We start from the raw sequence: 18487 nt of genomic DNA, 5'->3' as shown, positions 1-18487 counted from the left end.
AGGAGAGGAGAGGAGAGGAGAGGAGAGGAGAGGAGAGGAGAGGACTGCAGTTGTGGGGTCATGACAAGATTGTGTGTGGTGCAGTGATGATGAGTGTGGGATGCTCAGAGATTTTTCTTGAGTTAAGGGCAGCAAAGGAAACTGGAGAGGTTCTCCTTTACACAACAGCTCGTAAGGCTCTGAAGACCCTTGCCTAAAGACTCTGTGGCTGCTAAAATTTTAATGGCTAACAAATGGGACTAGGTTAATTCTCAGAAGAAAATACGAAGGGCTGTTCTAGAGGAAGATACTGACTTTGTATGGAGAAGTGCAAGGTCTTGCATCTGTGTTGTGGCAACTCCCACTATCAGTACAAGCTGGGAGATGTAAGGATGGAGCACAGTCCTGCCAAAAAAACCTGGGGGTACTGCTCAATGGCATACTGGACATGAGCCAACAATGTGCCCTTGCAGCCCAGAAAGCCAAACATATCCTGGGCTGCATCAAAATTAGTGTTGCCAGCAGGTTGAGGGAGGTGATCCTGCCCCTCTACTCTGTGCTGGCGAGGCCTCACCTGGAGTACTGCATCTAAATGTTGAGTTCTCAGTGCAGGAAACAGATAGACCTGTTGGAGCGAGTCCAGGGGAGGGCCACAAAAATGACCCACGGGATGGAACACAACCCCGTTGAGAACAGACTGAGAGAACTGGGGCTGTTCAGCCTGGAGAACAGAAGAGGAGATCTGATAGCGACCTTTCAGTATCTAGTGGGGGCTATAAGAAAGACGGGGACAGAGTCTTTAACAAGGCCCATTGTGGAAGGACAATAGGAAACAGTTCCAAACTAAGAGAGAGGAGATTTAGACCGGGCATAAGGAAGAAGTTTTTTACAAGTGTGACGAGGCACTGGAATAGAGAAGTGGTGGATGCCCCGTCCCTGGAGATATTCAAGGTCAGCATGGACAAGGCTCTGAGCAACCTGATCTAGCTGTAGGTGTCTCTGTTCACTGCAGGGGAGTTGGACTAGATGACCTTTAATGGTGTCTTCAAATGATTCTATGATTCTATGTTTTAAAGTCTTTGACCTGCCAATCAGTGGAGAGGGTTGAGTGTTCTGGCAAAGTACTGATGTATCATGTCCTTAAATTCTTCCTAAGCACCCGCAGATGGCCACTGCCAGGGACCAGACAGTAGGTTAGATAGAGCTCTGATGTGCTCTGGCACAACTGATATTTCCTTCTCGTGTTTTGAACTTGTCCATCTGCTATGTCTGCTGTCTCTAATCTGTTCAAAGACAGGAAGTTATGAGGGCAGAAATAGTTTTGCTGTTCTGCATTTATAAAACTGGGGATTTGGGCAATTGTTTGGGTTCCTATGTATGGCACAAAACATAAACAATGCTGACAGCATTGCTGAGAGCTAGATGTTGCAGAGCATGTGTTCTTCCATGGCTGGAAATAGTGCAGTAATGACAGCTCCATTCATGCCCTAATGACTTTTGAATGGATGGTATAATGCAATTCCTTACTCAGCAAGCGTGGTGTGAAGGTTTATAAAAAAATAGTTTAGACAGAAAAGGGAGTATATTTCTCTTTTGAGAACATATTTTATAGCTTGCACATGCCAAAACTGTCCTACAGCTGCTAATGGTTGTGAAGTGGGAAGATAAGGAAAGCTCTCTGCCTTGGTCTTTGTCTTTGCCTTTACCTTTGCCTTCTCCTGGTAAAACTGATTTACATCTGGGGATGGTTCACTGGGTGAGAGAGTATGTTTTATAGGTTCATCTGGAATAAGTACTACATAATGTAGCTGAGAGAAGGGAATGTGTCCTTGTTACAGCATTTTTCACTTGTTGCACTGAGAACACAGAGCTCTCCCAAATGGTTTTAAAACACTTATATGATGAGGTAAAACATCTGCAGGTGTGTAAAACCAAAGCCATGCAGCAGTCCAGACAACTGAAGCACATATCTTGCAATATGCAAGTGTGCCATCTTGTCAGTTACTATGCATACCGTGAATTCAACAGCCAAGATGAAGTACCCTCATAGGAGCTGGCTACCGGGAGACTCCAGATGGCCCTTCCTCCTTCTTGCAGCACATAACCTAAATATGTAACAACTCATTCACCATCACACTAAGGATCTGTTACCAGAATGACACAATGAAATGAACTGCTGGAGAAACAAAAGACAGTTTGGGGACTTTTGCATAATGTTCCCATCTGAATTTCACGCTTAAGAACAACAACAACAAAAAGTTTTTCACTTCATCATGCATCATGGTACAAAATAAACAGTTCATGGGAGGATATACATTCATTACTTTATAGCTGAAAAATAACTGAGGCTGTTGTCTGGAAGTGAAATTTGCTCCTGAGCAGAGAGACAGTTTACAGGCCCGCACTCCTGGCATAATGTGGTCTTTATCCACCTAAATCTATTCAAATTATGGCTTAAGGGAGAAAATGAGATTCCAGCTTTTTAGACTGTTGAGATATGCAGTAAAAGCACAAGTTATTTCAAAAAACACAACTGAAAAAAACGGTGGTTATCAATGCATCATAGGTGCAAACTTGCCATTCGCATGCCTGAGGGTAAGAGCGAATTAGAAGTGCTTTTGATTTGCCGTATTTGATTTTGCTTCTGAGAGAAACAATCTGCTCAGGGACTCAAACTGTGACTGTGGAAGTACACCTGATTTTTCTTTTGCATTCATGAAGGACATGGAGAAGAGAACAATACAATATCCACCTCAGCAGTCTATTCACAATATGCCGCTGCAATTATCTGCTTGGCACAGAACTGCAAAGGCAGTAGCTCTTGAGGTAAAATGTTTCCCAACCAATCATAACCTATGATTCTTTGGGCCAAAATGTGAAATTCTTCAAATGCACTTCGGAAACAGACGAGTGAATACTGACAGGGCATAAGATAACCTGAAGAACTTTATGGCTGGTATTGTGGTGAGCAATCTCTGGATAAACTGTGAGAAATGGATAATAAGAGAGATTGAAGAGAATAAGAACTCCAGCAAACGCTGATTCACCAGCGGTAGAATCTCAGCTGACATTTTTGCCTCAGTCCTCCTGTCCTCTGAGAACGGGACTTTTGGCTGTGAACAGTGTGGTGGAGAGTCTTTGAATTTGCGTGCATTTATTTAGCTCCCTTGAGAACTGGATGAATGTGCAGAGACTGACATCACTGGTCTTTCTTCATCTGCAGAATCCAGGTTTGAATCAACGGTTCCACAGATGAGAAGTTACTGTAGGAATTGCAGTACACAGTGCATCCCTTCCTTTTGCAAGGCAGCTAAATGACTGTGAGTCATTCAAATCTGGATTCCATAAGGTATAAAAACATTAGACATTAGATCTCACTAGTGAGCTGGTGAGAGCCACACTGCAGTAAACTGTCTCTGTTTTTTTTCCAGGGAATAAATCAGTATTCCATTAACATTAATGGGCTCAAGCTAATTCACACTGACTAAAGATATGATCATGGAAACACACGCTCCCACAGTGTATGGATTGTTTCATTCATCACAGAATCACAGCTGTCTCCAGCTGGCCAAGTGCACCACTTCAGCTCCGTGACACTGCACAACAAAGCAGAGTGAAGCAGGAAATGAAAAGGAACATGAGACCCCTGTGGGACTCTATGGTGCAAGTATATCTTTTGAATACTGTGTGGAGTTTGGCCAGGATGCTCTTTGATTCAGCCACTGGTCTTGGGGTTGGGGAAAAGTAACTTAAGTGACTAGGATCTTGATATATAATGCAATGGTAACATGTCTATAAGGCATAAGACCTTTGAAATCTTGGAGGAATTTAGCATAGCATACAATATTTTTAAATGTGTTATCACAAAGATTCTGCCAGTCACAAACCTTACATTACAGGTAATTATAACATTCCAAATGAATGAGGCTGGCACTTCTTATTGGTCTTTTTTTTCTCTTGTAGCTTTTTTTATGTTTTCTTTTCCATGATTGTAATTCAGTAATACTTACACTCTGCTGAACAGAACCAAAGAATAATGCAGAATTGATATAAACAGCAATAATTAAAACTAAATAGGACATTTCCACCCTACATAGCAAATATTTCTGCCTCTAACTCTATAGCTGGACTCCAGCTTTAAAGTCCAGAAGCACTGTCCTGAAGGAGAGTCCCTTAAGGGTGTCAGAAGCCTTTGAATAGACCTCATAAAGATCAGTAAATACATATATATATATGAACATTGGCCATCCAAAAATACTTTCGTCTTGTGTCTTTGCTATTTGCTATCAAGATCTTCCAGTCTGTATAAGGTCCAGGGATCAGACTCTGATAGTGCTGCCAAACATTTCTGCACCCGCTTTCACATTCCCAGGACAGGTGGTACTCATTGCCTTTCACATTGTCAGTAACAGGAAGGTACTGCCTGGGTTGCACACTGAGCAGGAAGAAATGAACAAACCAGGCCTCAACTCCTGTGTTCCTAGCACTGGCTTCACAGAATATGTATGAGATAACTTTTGGAAACTATTAAAGAATGCGGAGACATGTTTAGGCTGAGGGGAGAGAATGATATGCTTTTTTTATCTCAGTTAAAAGAAAAAAAGAATTTTCTAATGTTGGAAGAGTTTTGAAGGCTGAAATGTTCAAGCAGAGGGAATAAGTTGTCCCAAGAAAGCGGTGGGGTGGACATGTGACGTGTTTGTTTGTGGAACTATTACTTGGCTTGAGGAACAAAGTGTGGAGCAGATGGTGCCCACAAAACCAAGCTTTTCCAACTGAGATCTAAAAGAACTTTCAATAATAGCTAGAAAGACAGAAAGTATATAAGGAACAATGCAATAAAATTGGTCCATTAAGAAAATACTGTGTAGCACACAGTGTCTGTGACCTTACTATATCCTCTGAAAGCTTAACAACAAATCTTATATACTTAAGTCTAAGTAACACCAGTGAGTAGTCCTCAAAGGACAGATCTATTCTAAGCTTCAGACACTTCATCAGAAAAGAGAGTATCTTGCTGCACCTATAAGTTGGAGGAACAGGAGATTACTCTGAGATGCATTCTCAAGAAAGTACCCAGCTGTCGGCTAACTATCAGTTCAGCTTACTAAAACACAATTACGTCAATACAGTAAGGACAAATCATTTGTCTGGTTGTGCTCTGCTGTTGTAAGACTTTAAAATTTTTTGGCTTGGAGCTGAAAAACTCTCCTCCAACTTTTGTTTCCAATGCGTCCTCCCATTTGATGGCTTTCTGGTTCCTGTTTCCCCTGTTACTTTTTGATCAAGCATATACTGACTTATGCCTATGGTCTCTTTAAAACATAACAAAAAAACTGCAAAACTTCAGTGTCACTGTAATCACCATCACACTTTTACTGGGAGAAAGCAGGTTGGAGAAATCCAACCACAGACACACAGCCCTTCCCCTGTTTGGGGAGGAAGTTTCTGCTTGGGGCTCTGCCTTTTGGAAAAGTGTCTGAAGGTTTGGCTTTGTGACTCTGAGGGTGGTGATAACAATAGTGTTAGATTTATGTATAGAGAATATGGCTGTTACGGTAATAAAACAAGCATATCTGACGTTTTATTCAGTAGTGCTGTTACTGTATTTTTTTGCTTCAATATTATTTGTTGCACTACACTGTTCCCAGAAGACTGGAAATTCTGTAGAGCAGAATAATTTCTTCTGTTCCTATTCATTATTTATTACAATGCTACCTTTACCTTTATAGCAGCTTTGGGCAATGCTAAAATGTCAGTAGCATTCAAAAAAAAAAAAAAAAAAAAAGATTGCATTCTTGTATGTGGCTTCCCTGTTGTAAGATAGTTACTGTGTTGTCAGCTTGCCATTGTTTAATGCCTTGGAGAGTGGCCCTTCAAACTAACAGACTTCAAACATCTATGGAAAATGTCTTTCTAGATAAAAATTATAAACATTTGCTAAATGCCCTCTCGTGGGTGGACACAACCACGTGTCATAAGCAAAGCATCTGTGATGTCATAGTTTCAGCCTCTGGTGTATGAACAGCACAGAACAATAAAAGCTGTAAAACTGCTACTTAATGAAAGTTTAGTGGCTAACATTATTATAGTTATTATTTTTCTTCCATTAAATGTTTATACTGCTCTATAACAAAAACTAAATCATATTATTTCCTTAAATCAATTGCACCATCTCTTGTTTCATGTTTTGATAAGCTGGTTTGGGGGTTTTTATTGTTGCTGTTTTGTTTTTTTTTGTTTTTTTGTTTTTTTGTTTGTTTGTTTGTTTGTTTTTTCTGCTTATGTGGCCAAAATGTCCTCAAAATACTGGATGGACAGATATGTTTCTGAATAAGCCAGAGGATAAAAATTTGCTTCCCATAACTTAGTATTTTTTTAAAGTAATATGCATGATTCTAATCAAATATTTTAAACCTTAGATACCCTCTTTCCCTGGAGGCAGGCTGAATTTTAGAATGTCACTCTTAAAACACTTGGTGTATATGTACATTTTATTCACATAGCTTCAAATAAAAGTGTCCCTTATGTTAGATGGAAAGTTGCCATCTGGCTGAGGCATATCCTAGTCTCAGGTTGTGACCTTAAAGCTTCACAGGTTTCTTAAGCTCATGTAACTGTGGTAAAGCCCATCAAATCAAGAAGATTAAGCTGTTATGCAACAGATACACACTCCAGGCTTTCACTGTATCGTTGAAGCTTCCCTCTGGTATCCCACACAGAACAGTCAACAAGCTACCTGGCAAATGAAGACTGAAAACTTTCACTGTCAAATTTAGCTGATCCATCTTAACAACCTCTTCAGTCTCGTTAACATTCAGGCTATCTTGGTCCTGGAGACTGCTCTTCTGCAATTTGTGTCCCACTGAACTTGGCAGGCAGTTATTTTCTATTACTGTGTCTGTGAAGCAGCTACTTTCATAGAATAGAATCATAGAATGGCCTGGGTTGAAAAGGACCTCAAAGATCATCGAGTCTCAACCCCCCTGCTGAGTACAGGGTCGCCAACCACTAGACCAGGCTGCCAAGAGCCACATCCAGCCTGGCCTTGAATACCTCCAGGGACGAGGCATCCACAACCTCCTTGGGCAACCTGTTCCAGTGCGTCACCACCCTCTGGGTGAAAAACTTCCTCCTAATATCTAACCTAAATCTCCCCTGTCTCAGCTTAAAACCATTCCCTCTTGTCCTATCGCTATCCACCCTCACAAACAATCGATCCTCCTCCTGTTTATACGCTCCCTTCAAGTATTGGAAGGCCACAATGAGGTCTCCCCGGAGCCTCTTCTCCAAACCAAACAAGCCCAGTTCCCTGAACTTTTCTTCATGCTTCAGCCCTCTGATCATCTTGGTGGCACTCCTCTGCATTCGTTCCAAGGGCTCCACATCTTCCTTGTACTGGGGGCCTCAAGCTTGGACACAGTACTCCAGACGGGGCCTGGCCTGGGGCTTTGAGGAAATGGGGTTGCAGTCCCAGTTCCAGATTCCTCACAGATATTTGAGGAATGGCTGTTCTCCAAACTCTAGGCAAACCCATCAGATGTATAAAGTCTCAGACATGGAATATTATATTCTTACACTGTTATATTAGTGTAATGAAAATAATATACAACTTTGAAGCCATGAAACAAATATTCCTAATGTGTGACACTGTTTAGTGATCTGTGATGTTCTATTATTTCCCCCTTTATCCAGAACAAATAACATTGCTTTGAATTTGTTAAAAGCAGAGCAAAATGTTGTGGAAATTTTAGCAATTTTTCTTTGTTCCACTGAAAGTATTTCTTAAAAGTACCTTTTCCCGTTCAGCATGATGCCACACATAATGCTGTTTTTTGTATGTCTGGGTACAATCACAAATATATCTGAGTGTTCACCTCTTTTTTTGAGTCACTCAGAGACTTTTAACTGATTGTATCTAGGATGGAAATGACAGTGATATGGCAAAATCTGCAGTTGGTTCTGCAGCAAGTAAGCTATTCTCACTGTGAAATGACCGCCCTCTTCAGAGGATGGATTTTATTCTGTTTTGCCTCTTGTGCAATCACTTGGCCATACACAAAAGCCAGACAAAACACTGGTCAGGCTGTAGAGCTGTTTGACTGCTGTTTGGCATTCCCATTTAATTACTGCACAAAGTCAACAACAATGCAGATTCAAGCTCTGAGTCCCGTGTTAACTTGACAGCACCACTGGGTCTCCATATGCAAAAGCAGCTGAACAAAAGATGCACCGTGGAGCGATGAAGATTTATTTGGGTGCTGCAGCATGCAGCTGCTGTGGGGAGGAGGGTGGGAGGCGGCACACATTCTCAGGGCTCTCCTGTGCTTGGCTCAGATCCCAGATGCGAGCAAAGGAACCCAGCGACTGTGCAAGCTATGTGCTCCACACTTCCTCAGGACTGGCCTGACCCCCAGTGCCAGCTGGATCATTCCCACAGAAGTACCGCTCAGCACTCAGACGTGAAATTCTGCACTGGGCAGCTTGGTGTTTCCTCTGCATTGCTGAAGCAGAGCAAAGAGGTGGAGGCTGTGTGGAAGGGCTGCATCCTGGTCTCTCCCAGCTTTCCAGCAAGCTTTATTTCCTCACAACAGGAATGCCTAGCAATGTTTTCCAAAGTGGAATAATAATAATGACAATAAAAGATCTTTTAACTACATTGCTGACATCTTCAACAACACGGGGTTAACTAGCTTCCAGCAGAAGGCTGTCTCTTGTTTCCTGCATCACTGCTTATCCTATACTGCTCATGTTTGCTAATCACCCGAGGAGCCTGTTGAGAAGGCTACCAGTGGAGAAATTAGAAGTGAAAGGTTGATGAGAGCAATATTAGCATAGAAGCAAAACTTAATTGTGACTAGTTTAAAATGACCAATTATAGCAGAAACAGGCCCACTTTCAGGGGGCAGGCAGTGCAGGATTTGACTTAAGATCAGCAGAATGAAAATTATCTTCTCAAATCAGGGAGCCATTTATATATTCATTTGTATAGTTTTAGCCAAGACCAAACAAATAGCTGGCTTTTATTTTTAATTCCATCAAACAGCTTTCTAACAAGTTTTATCTAATTGCCCACTTTTAATGCAGTAACAGCTAGGCAGGCTGGTGGAGTGCAGATGAGCGTTAAGACAGTGTCTTTTGCCATTAAGACAAAGAAGCATAGTGATATAGGTTGCATTAGTTTGATTTTTATTTGTGACGTTTGGGATGAATTAGATCATCAGGTCAATATACTTTTTTCTCTTTTACCTTACACTTTTCATAAAATCTGCGCTCCTATTGGGCAAAGATGTTTTAATACTGTAATAATGTAAGGTTAACAGCAATGACAATGTATTATGATTCTGATAAATTTAAGAGAAATCTCTCCTACAGATGTTCTTACTGGTGTAGTCTTATAATAGTGAACAGAAGCACCTGAAGGTTAGCAATGCCATGTTCGTAAGACTTTTGTTCAAGCTCTTAGCCTGTTCCTTCTGAAAGTGAGCTTATGCTGAGTATGCTAATACATGACAAATGCAGCAAACATGTATGAGGCTTCCAAGCAACATAAAGCAAATCCAAATTTTTGAGCTTCCTATGTAGCCTGAGTAGTTTCAGATCTACTAACTGTAGCCATTGATGGAAAGCTTAGATATCTATATATTTACTCAAAACCTTACTAGATCCTAAAGTACATTCACTTTCATTAAAAGTACTATATAAGTTGTGCTAAAGAGGAACACTTTCTTACTTGCCTTAATGGCTGGCATCTGCATTCAGATCCCTTACTGTTTTCAAACAACAAGACCATTGCTTTTGGCCCTGTCTCAGAAAGTCTTACTCATTCCACTCTAAAAGAAATTAATGTCTTAATGACATGTTGGTCAACAACAGAATAATAAATACTGGCCTAATTTGAGAACTGTGGGTGAGACATTTAGTTATTACCATAAATAAGCAAAGGGCATACAAGGACTGGGGCGTCTGGATTGGCAGAGCTGGAGCCAGCAGCATACACACGGGACCATGAACTGCCACTGCTCCTAAGCACAGCCAGTATGCCAGTGTGTGCTGTTGTGTGCCCCTCTTGTACTGGGTCCTGGCTACTAGAATAGGCACTTTTCTCAAAGCAAAAGGACAAGAAGCAACTGTCATCAAGTGTAACAAGAAAAGTGCAGATTGACCGCATCATAGAAAAGAGTTCTTCAGAAGTCTTCTGGGCATGAGCAATGCAGCCTTGCACCAAGCTGCCTCGAGGCAGTGTCAACTCCATTCCCTGGAAGTCCAAAACTTGCCCAGATAAGGCCTTGAGCAACACAATTTAGCTTTGAAACTCGTTCTGCTCTGAAGGTGGATTAGATGATTTCCAAGGAGTTTTCTATGGCTCTGCATTTAAAATCCAGTTAATGACACACCATTTTCTGTTTACTTGTCTTGCAACATTCAAACTCGCTGTTTACATCTCAGACACTACAATACATGGAATAAAGACTATTTATGTGGTTGCATTACAATTTTCATATGTAATTTTCATTTTCTCTCTCCTTAGGCACAGCATGCTGAAAGAAAAAATTTACAACTAGGAAGTGACATAGATGTTCTTATGATGCACAACAGGATACACGACCTACTGGGAAAGCCAAAGTAGCAGAACAGTAGAAATCACCTCAAGTCTTTGTGTAAAAATGGTATCATTGGCCATCTGCAAATGAAATCTGCTTATACATGTTTCCTGATATGTACAAGTGTCCATACATGCCCTTGCATACCCTCCATACTCTGCTAGAGCTTTACAAGCTCTAGTTAATACTCACCAAGCTCTTGTGACTTGTTACAGGTAGAAAAATTGATGAATAGAAAAGAGATTTGCCCTAAATGAAATGGGAGACAAATAGCAGAATGACTGGAATATACTTTCCATTTGCTTACCACATGGGCTATTTAACGGCCTTTCGTATCTACCTAATCCAAAAGCAGCTGTGACTCCTTATGCAGCACAAGACCATGCTGTTGTGCCATACCTCTAAGGTCCGTGAACCATAAATAATAGAACATGATGGACTTGAGCACAGAAACTCTAACAAGCCAAGGTATCCAGTGACAATACCTCTTTGTAGCTAGCTGTATCAGCTTGTATGCCTAAGAAGACAAACTGCTGAGCGAGGCATTTTCTTCTGTGCCAGGCTGAGGATTTCTGTGAATTCTTCACATTTATTTCCCTCTTTCAAGCACATTGTACTGTTACAAACTGGACTGTTTCCTGGTACACTCATCTGTGTACTTCTTTTAAAAGCAAACTGTAAGTTTTAAGCAAGTTAAGCTACAAAGTTGTCAAGCTGAAAACAGTCATTGATTTAGTTTCCTTCCAGTTTGCACCAAATGAAAAACACCAAAATGAATTAAAGCACTGTCAAAGTGTATTCCCTGCTACTAACTTGTTATGGCCTTCTTAATCCTCTTGATTTCAATAGCTGAGCTGTGCTCATCTTCTGGACTTCCATTCGTATTCAAACCAGGGACTGGGAATTGTTCTTCCCTCTCCTCTCTGTACTCATTAAAACTCATAAAGCAATAGTCTGTACCAAGAGCAATTCCATGCAAGACAAGTTAATGTGGCAGCTTAACCTCTGACCCTAACTGATTTTATGCTCTTCTCTGTAATCAGCTGCTCCAGTATTTTTATTCGTTTCTGAAAATCAGAATAATACAGAATGTCCTTCTGTTTGGTTTTTCTTGTTCCTTTGTCTCAGGAGATGGATGACAAGCATTACTCTGGTCTAACCCAAGCTTTAGAACAGCTAGAAGTAAGTGCTGCATCCCACACTGGTATTGAACAGTCTTGGACTTACCAAGCATCAGGGTTTTCCTGTTTTCTTTTTAATGCATGATCAGGCTGGATGCTTTGCTTCCTTCCATTCCAAAATAATTTAAAGGCACATTCATTTTCCCAGTTGTCTGTACAGTACCATGTAGAAAAGTGCCACACTGTTTTTTGTTAAATTAGCTGACTGCTACTGAAGTGTAGGAATGAAGAGAAGCACAAAATAAACATCAGGAGTAGTTATTAATGCTGATTTATTTCACAGCTGTTTGCAGAGGCCATACTCCAGAGTGAATGCCTGTAAGTGCTGAATATTAGGTGAAAGCATTGGGATCGTTCCTAGTGAAAGTCATGCCAGAGTAAACTACATTCACGCAAGAAGCACTGAGCAGCATCCTCGCTCACCAAGAAGAGATTCTCGCTGGTCAACAAAGGACCTTCAGATGGTGTCCTCTAAGAAGGAGTATGTGATGACTGCAAGTGATCTTTGAATTACTGAAATGGCCAACAAAATGATAGTCTTCACCAGTTGGTGGTGATGTCTAGCTGGAGACCTTAGTTACCAGGTAAAAGAAACACTCCCAGCATTTTTTTTTTTCTCATGAAACCATTTAAATCCTGCTCCCTGTAAATAAGCAGCTTTCAGCTTTTCTTTCTCTGTGTTCACTTAACATGATTTATACCAGCAATGAAGATGTCCAAGGAATAAAAAGGGTTACGCAGAGCTAACAGCTGGTCTACTGGCAACTCATTTAATAATCTGTCAGCTACCCACTTCCTTCCAAGCAGCTGAGCAAATTCTATTATTAAGACAAGATAATAGACATTTTACCTGGTAGTAGGAGCTTGATAATGTGAAGGGGTCACAACAAACAGTTCAGATATAAATTCAATGAGGATACTCTCCTCCCTCAATTCCTTTGTCCTATTCTCCAATTAAAAACAAACAAAAAAACAACCAACAACCACATAACTTACCAACAACAAAAACCAAAAACCAAAATACTCACCGAAACACCCCTACTACTGATACTTAACAAAAGAGATAGCAAATTTTTCTTCACAGAAAATTAGAATGACTAAGTAGTTCTTGCATTATTGATTGCACTTGTAATCTGAATTTTTGTACTGAGATTTTAGTAAATGTCATTATTTGAAAAAGGTTAATGGGGGAACTTCTTCTAGTACCTGAGGTACAAGCTGAAGTTTAGAAAATCACTATTTCCTAGACAGAGAGAATATTCTCTAGAGGGAGTAAGTAAGTTTCAAGCTTCATTTAACCTGCAGACTACAAGAGCTTGAAGCAGTAATATATATTGAAGTGTAAAATTATTGAGCTATTCATTTCAGATAGAATTGGAGAATAAAATGATATTTTTCCCAGCAGAACTAGCCTCTCTCTGCAGCCTGTTTATCAATAACCTTTCCCTGTTTGTGGCCCCAAACCAGATGGGGTGCCCAGCTGAGATCCAATGAGCTCTGAGCAGAAGGGACAGCCTCTGCCCTCCCTTGGCTCTCAGGGCTGCATCCTTCCCTGAGACATCACTCTGGGTGCTGCTGCTCACAGGATCCCTACCAGACCCTTCCTCCCACATGTTCAGGTCTCCACAGACAGCAGTTCTGCTCTTGAGCATAAGCAGCAGTTCTGCCTCACCACCAATTTGTTGTCCTCTGCAAACCTGATAATCACGTCCTCTATGTGCTTCCCAGAATTCCTGACAAAGGTGTTGAACAGGACCCATCCCAGGATAGAGGGAAGGAAGGGACAGAGGGAAGTCTTCCAGGCTGGATGACTGTGCAGAGGAAATGGACCTGGGAGTTTTGGTTGATGCTCAGCTGAACATGAGCCAGCAGTGTGCCCAGGTGGCCAAGACGGCCAGTGGCATCCTGGCTTGTATCAGAAATAGTGCTGCCAGCAGGAGAAGGGAAGTGATCATCCTTCTGCCCTCAGCACTGGTGAGGCTGCACCTTGAGTACTCTGTTTGGTTTTGGGCCCCTCACTATAAGACATGGAGGCCCTGGAGCGTGTCCAGAGAAGGGCAACAAAGCTGGTGAGGGGTCTGGAGCACAAGTCTGATGAGGAGTGGCTGAGAGGACTGGGATTGTTCAGTCTGGAGAAGAGGGGGCTCAGGGGAGACCTTATCACTCTAACTACCTGAAAGGAGGTTGTGGTGAGCTGGGGATCAGCCTCTTCTCCCACATAACTAGCAATAGGACTAGAGGGAATGGCCTCAAGTTGCACCAGGGGAGATTCTGTTTGGACATTAGGAAATACTTATTGTCTGAGAGAGTGGTCAGGCACTGGGACATGCTGCCCAGGGAGGTTCTGGCATCACTGACCCTGGAGGTGTTCAAGAAACATTTAGATGTTGTACTGAGGGACATGATTTAGTGGGAAATATTGGTGATAGGTGGACGGTTGGACTGGATGATCTTGGAGGTCTTTTTCAACTTTGGTGATTCTCTGATTCTATGGTTCTCTTCTTGTCACCCACCTCCACATAGTGCACAACTCACTGACCGTGTCCCTCACAACACAAGCAGCTAACCACTTTTTTCCCCTTCCCTTTGTCTTCCCCTTCCAGCTGCAGTGTATCACAGTTTCTACACAAGAATATTGTGGAAGACAGTGTAGAAAGCCTGAAAGCAGACAGGTTGGTAAGGTGCAATCAACATTTGGTAACTCCATGCAGTCTGTTTCCCTTGATCTTCCCCTTCATGTATCTACCTGTGCGTGCTATGTCATTTCACATAATTGAATACATCCATCAAATTTTATCATGGAGTCTAATAAGAGTACCTAGGCAGAGGGGACTAGCATAGCTAAAGCACAAATTAAAAATATCAAATTTTTTCCTTAACCTTCCCTCTCTTACGCTGAGTTTATAAATTGAAAATCCCAACCACAATCTGTTACACAGGCACAAAATTATAGGCTAACTTTCTTGAATTCAAAAGGATAGTTGATAGATGTAAAAGTACAGATGAGTTTTTGTACATTAAAGACCTAAGAAATTATGAAGTAAAAGTCACCCAAACAAAACCACAATTTATCACTTGCATGCAGCTGCAAGAGGGACTTCACAGAAGGCAACACTGCTTCTATGCAGTTATGGCATTCTCTGTATTCAGCGATCAGGGACCATTTCCAAGGGACCTTTCAACAATGAATACCTTCCACTGGAGGGAAATTGCTGTTCAGAACGTTAAGCTAATCCTCTCAAGTTGCTATCCAACTATTTGAGCTTAAATCTATGCACTGACAGAATAATAAAACATTTTCATTTATGAATAATCTGAAGTTTGAACTCTAAAAATCATGTCTGTAGAAGGTGGGGAAAACGGACCTGAAAACCACTTATTTTTTTCTACAGAAGTTATGTTGTGACAGCATGTTCCCTCCTGCCCCCAGCCTCCTCTTCTACCCTGGTTATTATGTTCAAGGCTTGCTCAAGACTGCTAACACTGTACTGCTAAATACAATGAGTCAATCATCTTATCCTGTAAATAGTGAGCAGCCCAAGAGCCCCTTGAACTCTAATCTTCAGAACAAGACTGCTTGTGACCTCCCCAATTCCTTCTAAATATTGTGAAACTCGAGTGACTACAGTCTCAGGGTGGATTATGTGGAATTACTACTGGAAAAAACTTATTAGGATATTCTCCTCTTAAAAGAGGAAAAGCTTTGAAGAAACCTCTAGGGTGCAATGCATGGAATATCCAAGGAGTGCGTTCCATGACAGTTCCCTAAGCAACACAAGATCTGCAAACCTTAGCTTCTTAGCAGCACTGGAGGAGCTTGGTATGCATGGAGAGTAGAGCAGAGTGTAAAACTCCGCAGCCAGATTTCTTAAGCGTGGTCATACAAGTCCATTCAAACGCAGCTAGACAAAGGTTCTCCATGCTATCGGTGAATCCATACTGATAAGAGTTGTCACTGGGCGTGGCCAAACTCCCTAAGAGTGATCATACAATTCCATTCCACACAACTGGACCTGTAGCACTGAATTGGGTATTAACCATTTACTGCAACAGTATGTCTACAGCAAACAAACAAAACCTACTAAATCTGTTTTTCCGAATAATTTAACTTGACTTGGTGCTCATTGTTTCCTGTGTTCAAGCAATTCATCATACACCAGGGAGTGTCTTATTTACTTCAGGTTTCTGCAATCTGTTCACAGTTTGTGGAATTTAGATTTTTTTCCATAGAATAGGCCCAATACAGAACAAGCTTTTACAGCTTAATAGAGGTGTGTACACATCCTCAATAGGACTGTGCAAGGGAGAATTAAGACCAGCATTGTTCAACATGCAATCTATATTTTAGATTTTCAACAGCCTAGATATGCAGGAGCCCAACTGTATGATCTCATAGCCTCTCTCGTTCCCCTGCTTAAAGCTTTTTCATTCAATAGGGGAAATCTGAGATTTTTTTCAAGAAAATAAAAGTGAAAAACAGTAAACCAGGAATGTATTTTATTTTGCACTTAAATAGAGCAGATCTCTTCAAGCCTGTTCTTTCAATACATGGTAATACCAACCATTTGTGTGAATCAAGACAAGATGAACGTATTTCTTTACAGGCATGCCGTAGCACATTGCCAGGCCTTCACTCACACCCAAAGCTATTGAGAGGAAAGTGCTGCTACAGCTGCAAGCTTTTTTTCTTTTATTTGAGGCCTCCCACTACATTTCTTCCAGCCAGAGCCTTTGTCTCTACTTTCCATTTTCCCTAACCTAGCAAGATTCCGCACTCATGTAAAAACAGATAAGTGTAACTTCACTGTATTTCCACAAAGATTTGATAGAAAAAAAAAGGAATAGGTACTTTCATTAAGAATGTAAGCAAATGCATGTTGGCTTAGGAAAAGGTACACAGCAGCTATTTTTTAGAGGAATGGGATAGAGAAGGGGAAGAAGCGAAGCACTGAGCAACTTCAATTCCCTTTATATCCATCTTCATCTGCTTTTGCTGGCATTATAGATATCTTATATTATTACTCAAAGGCAGATCAAATAGTAGGCAGAAAAGTATGTGGGAACAGAGGGATACTAATAAAACAAATTTGAGTATCTGTAAGGGAAAGAAAAAAAAGCCTAAAAGTTAGTTCTGCACTCACACTGGCTACAAGACACTGAACATAAACAAATAGTATTCAGAACCAGAGAGCTTTGAGTTCAGATAGGAAACAAGAATTACGTCATTTAAATACTACTTCAGTAACCAACTGAAGTCATATTTACACATCTGCTGGCAACACATTCTTCAAGAGCCATAGGAAGCCAAGTTACTCATGAAATCTGACCAAAGACGCTGTTAATATCACATGGCCCTGGGAACCCTTGAGACCACAGCTGAGGAACTCAGGCGAGGATGAGCTCTGAGAATCCATTTAGCAGCCATCAACACAGCCACAGACTGCTTGCAGAGGCAGTGCTCAGTGCAGCTACACCACCTTCATTAAGTGCCAAAAGAGTCACATGACAGAGCAATAAAACAGTCTCAAAGACTTGCAGATGGCAGGGGAAAAAAATTCGTCAAAGATAGTAAGGCATTTGTCTGTGCAAGTTGGATCTGTTTATACAGAAGGAATCCCTGACTGCTTTCCAAGCCTGCAGTAGAAATAAACAATTTCATAACAAAAAAATGAAGAGGGCAGGGCAGAAAAACCTATGTGAGAACAAGAGCCAAACACCATCTGTAACTAAGATCAGACCATTTTATGTATCCTCAGACCATGTTAGGTAACTGCCTGTTACACCCCTATCCCTCCTCCCTCCAGCAGTTTGAAGGTAGCCTCCTGAGGACTACAGAAACTACTTGTGTGTCAAAGTACTGTTCTGATAACTTTGTTCAGTACACTGAAATCAAATCAGAAAATAAATCCCTAGAGCTTACAATTTCTGTTTCAGGTTCTGAAAAAAAGATTTAAGTTTCAATTTCCACTGAATGTTAACATCAGGAAGAAGTGCCTTTATTGATTATTCCATGTGGTGTTTGGTATGATACCAGTGACAGCAAGGAATTTTAGCAAAAAAGGTGGAGGCAGACATATTCTGTACAAAGACTAAAAAGGAAAAGCTTTTTGCTTGCATTTAGCTGCTGGATGAGAATTCAGCTTCAAATTTTGTCACGTTTCAGCACAACTACTTCATAGCATTCTGAATTAGACACCTAACAGGAAAAACAAACAAACAAACAAAGCAAAACAAACAAAAAAAACCCCAAACTCGAGCTATTAACTAATAGTCCTCACATATTAGGCTTAGGAATTAAAGACACTTTATTTTGCTGAGTGCTTTCCGGGATAAAGAGCATTCTTAACCAAAAAACCTCAAAGATCTCCTTGCACTCTAATATTTGCAAGTCATTTTACGTGCATTCCAGATACAGGAAACATCTAGAGGCATACAAGAGTTGCCAGGGACACTGGCTAAAGCTTCAACCCCCCAAAGAGTAGTGAGTTTGCTAGATCTGCAGGAAGTTGGAAACTATCCTCATCTGTCAAGACATACACAGAACAGCATCAAAAGAGCAGCCCCCAGATGTAACCGCAGTGAGAAGAGGCATTAGAACCAAATCCAAGAACTGATCCAAGTCCTGTCCTTATTTTTATCGGTACTATTTTAGAGTACGATTGATGGAAAACGCTTAACAAGTCATTACTAAAGCATGACCAAGAGATGTTAGCTTCTTCCAGG

This window comes from Numida meleagris, chromosome Z (assembly GCF_002078875.1).
Source record: "Numida meleagris isolate 19003 breed g44 Domestic line chromosome Z, NumMel1.0, whole genome shotgun sequence".
Classification (NCBI taxonomy): Eukaryota; Metazoa; Chordata; class Aves; order Galliformes; family Numididae; genus Numida; species Numida meleagris.
Note: the sequence above shows the minus strand (reverse complement) of the source record.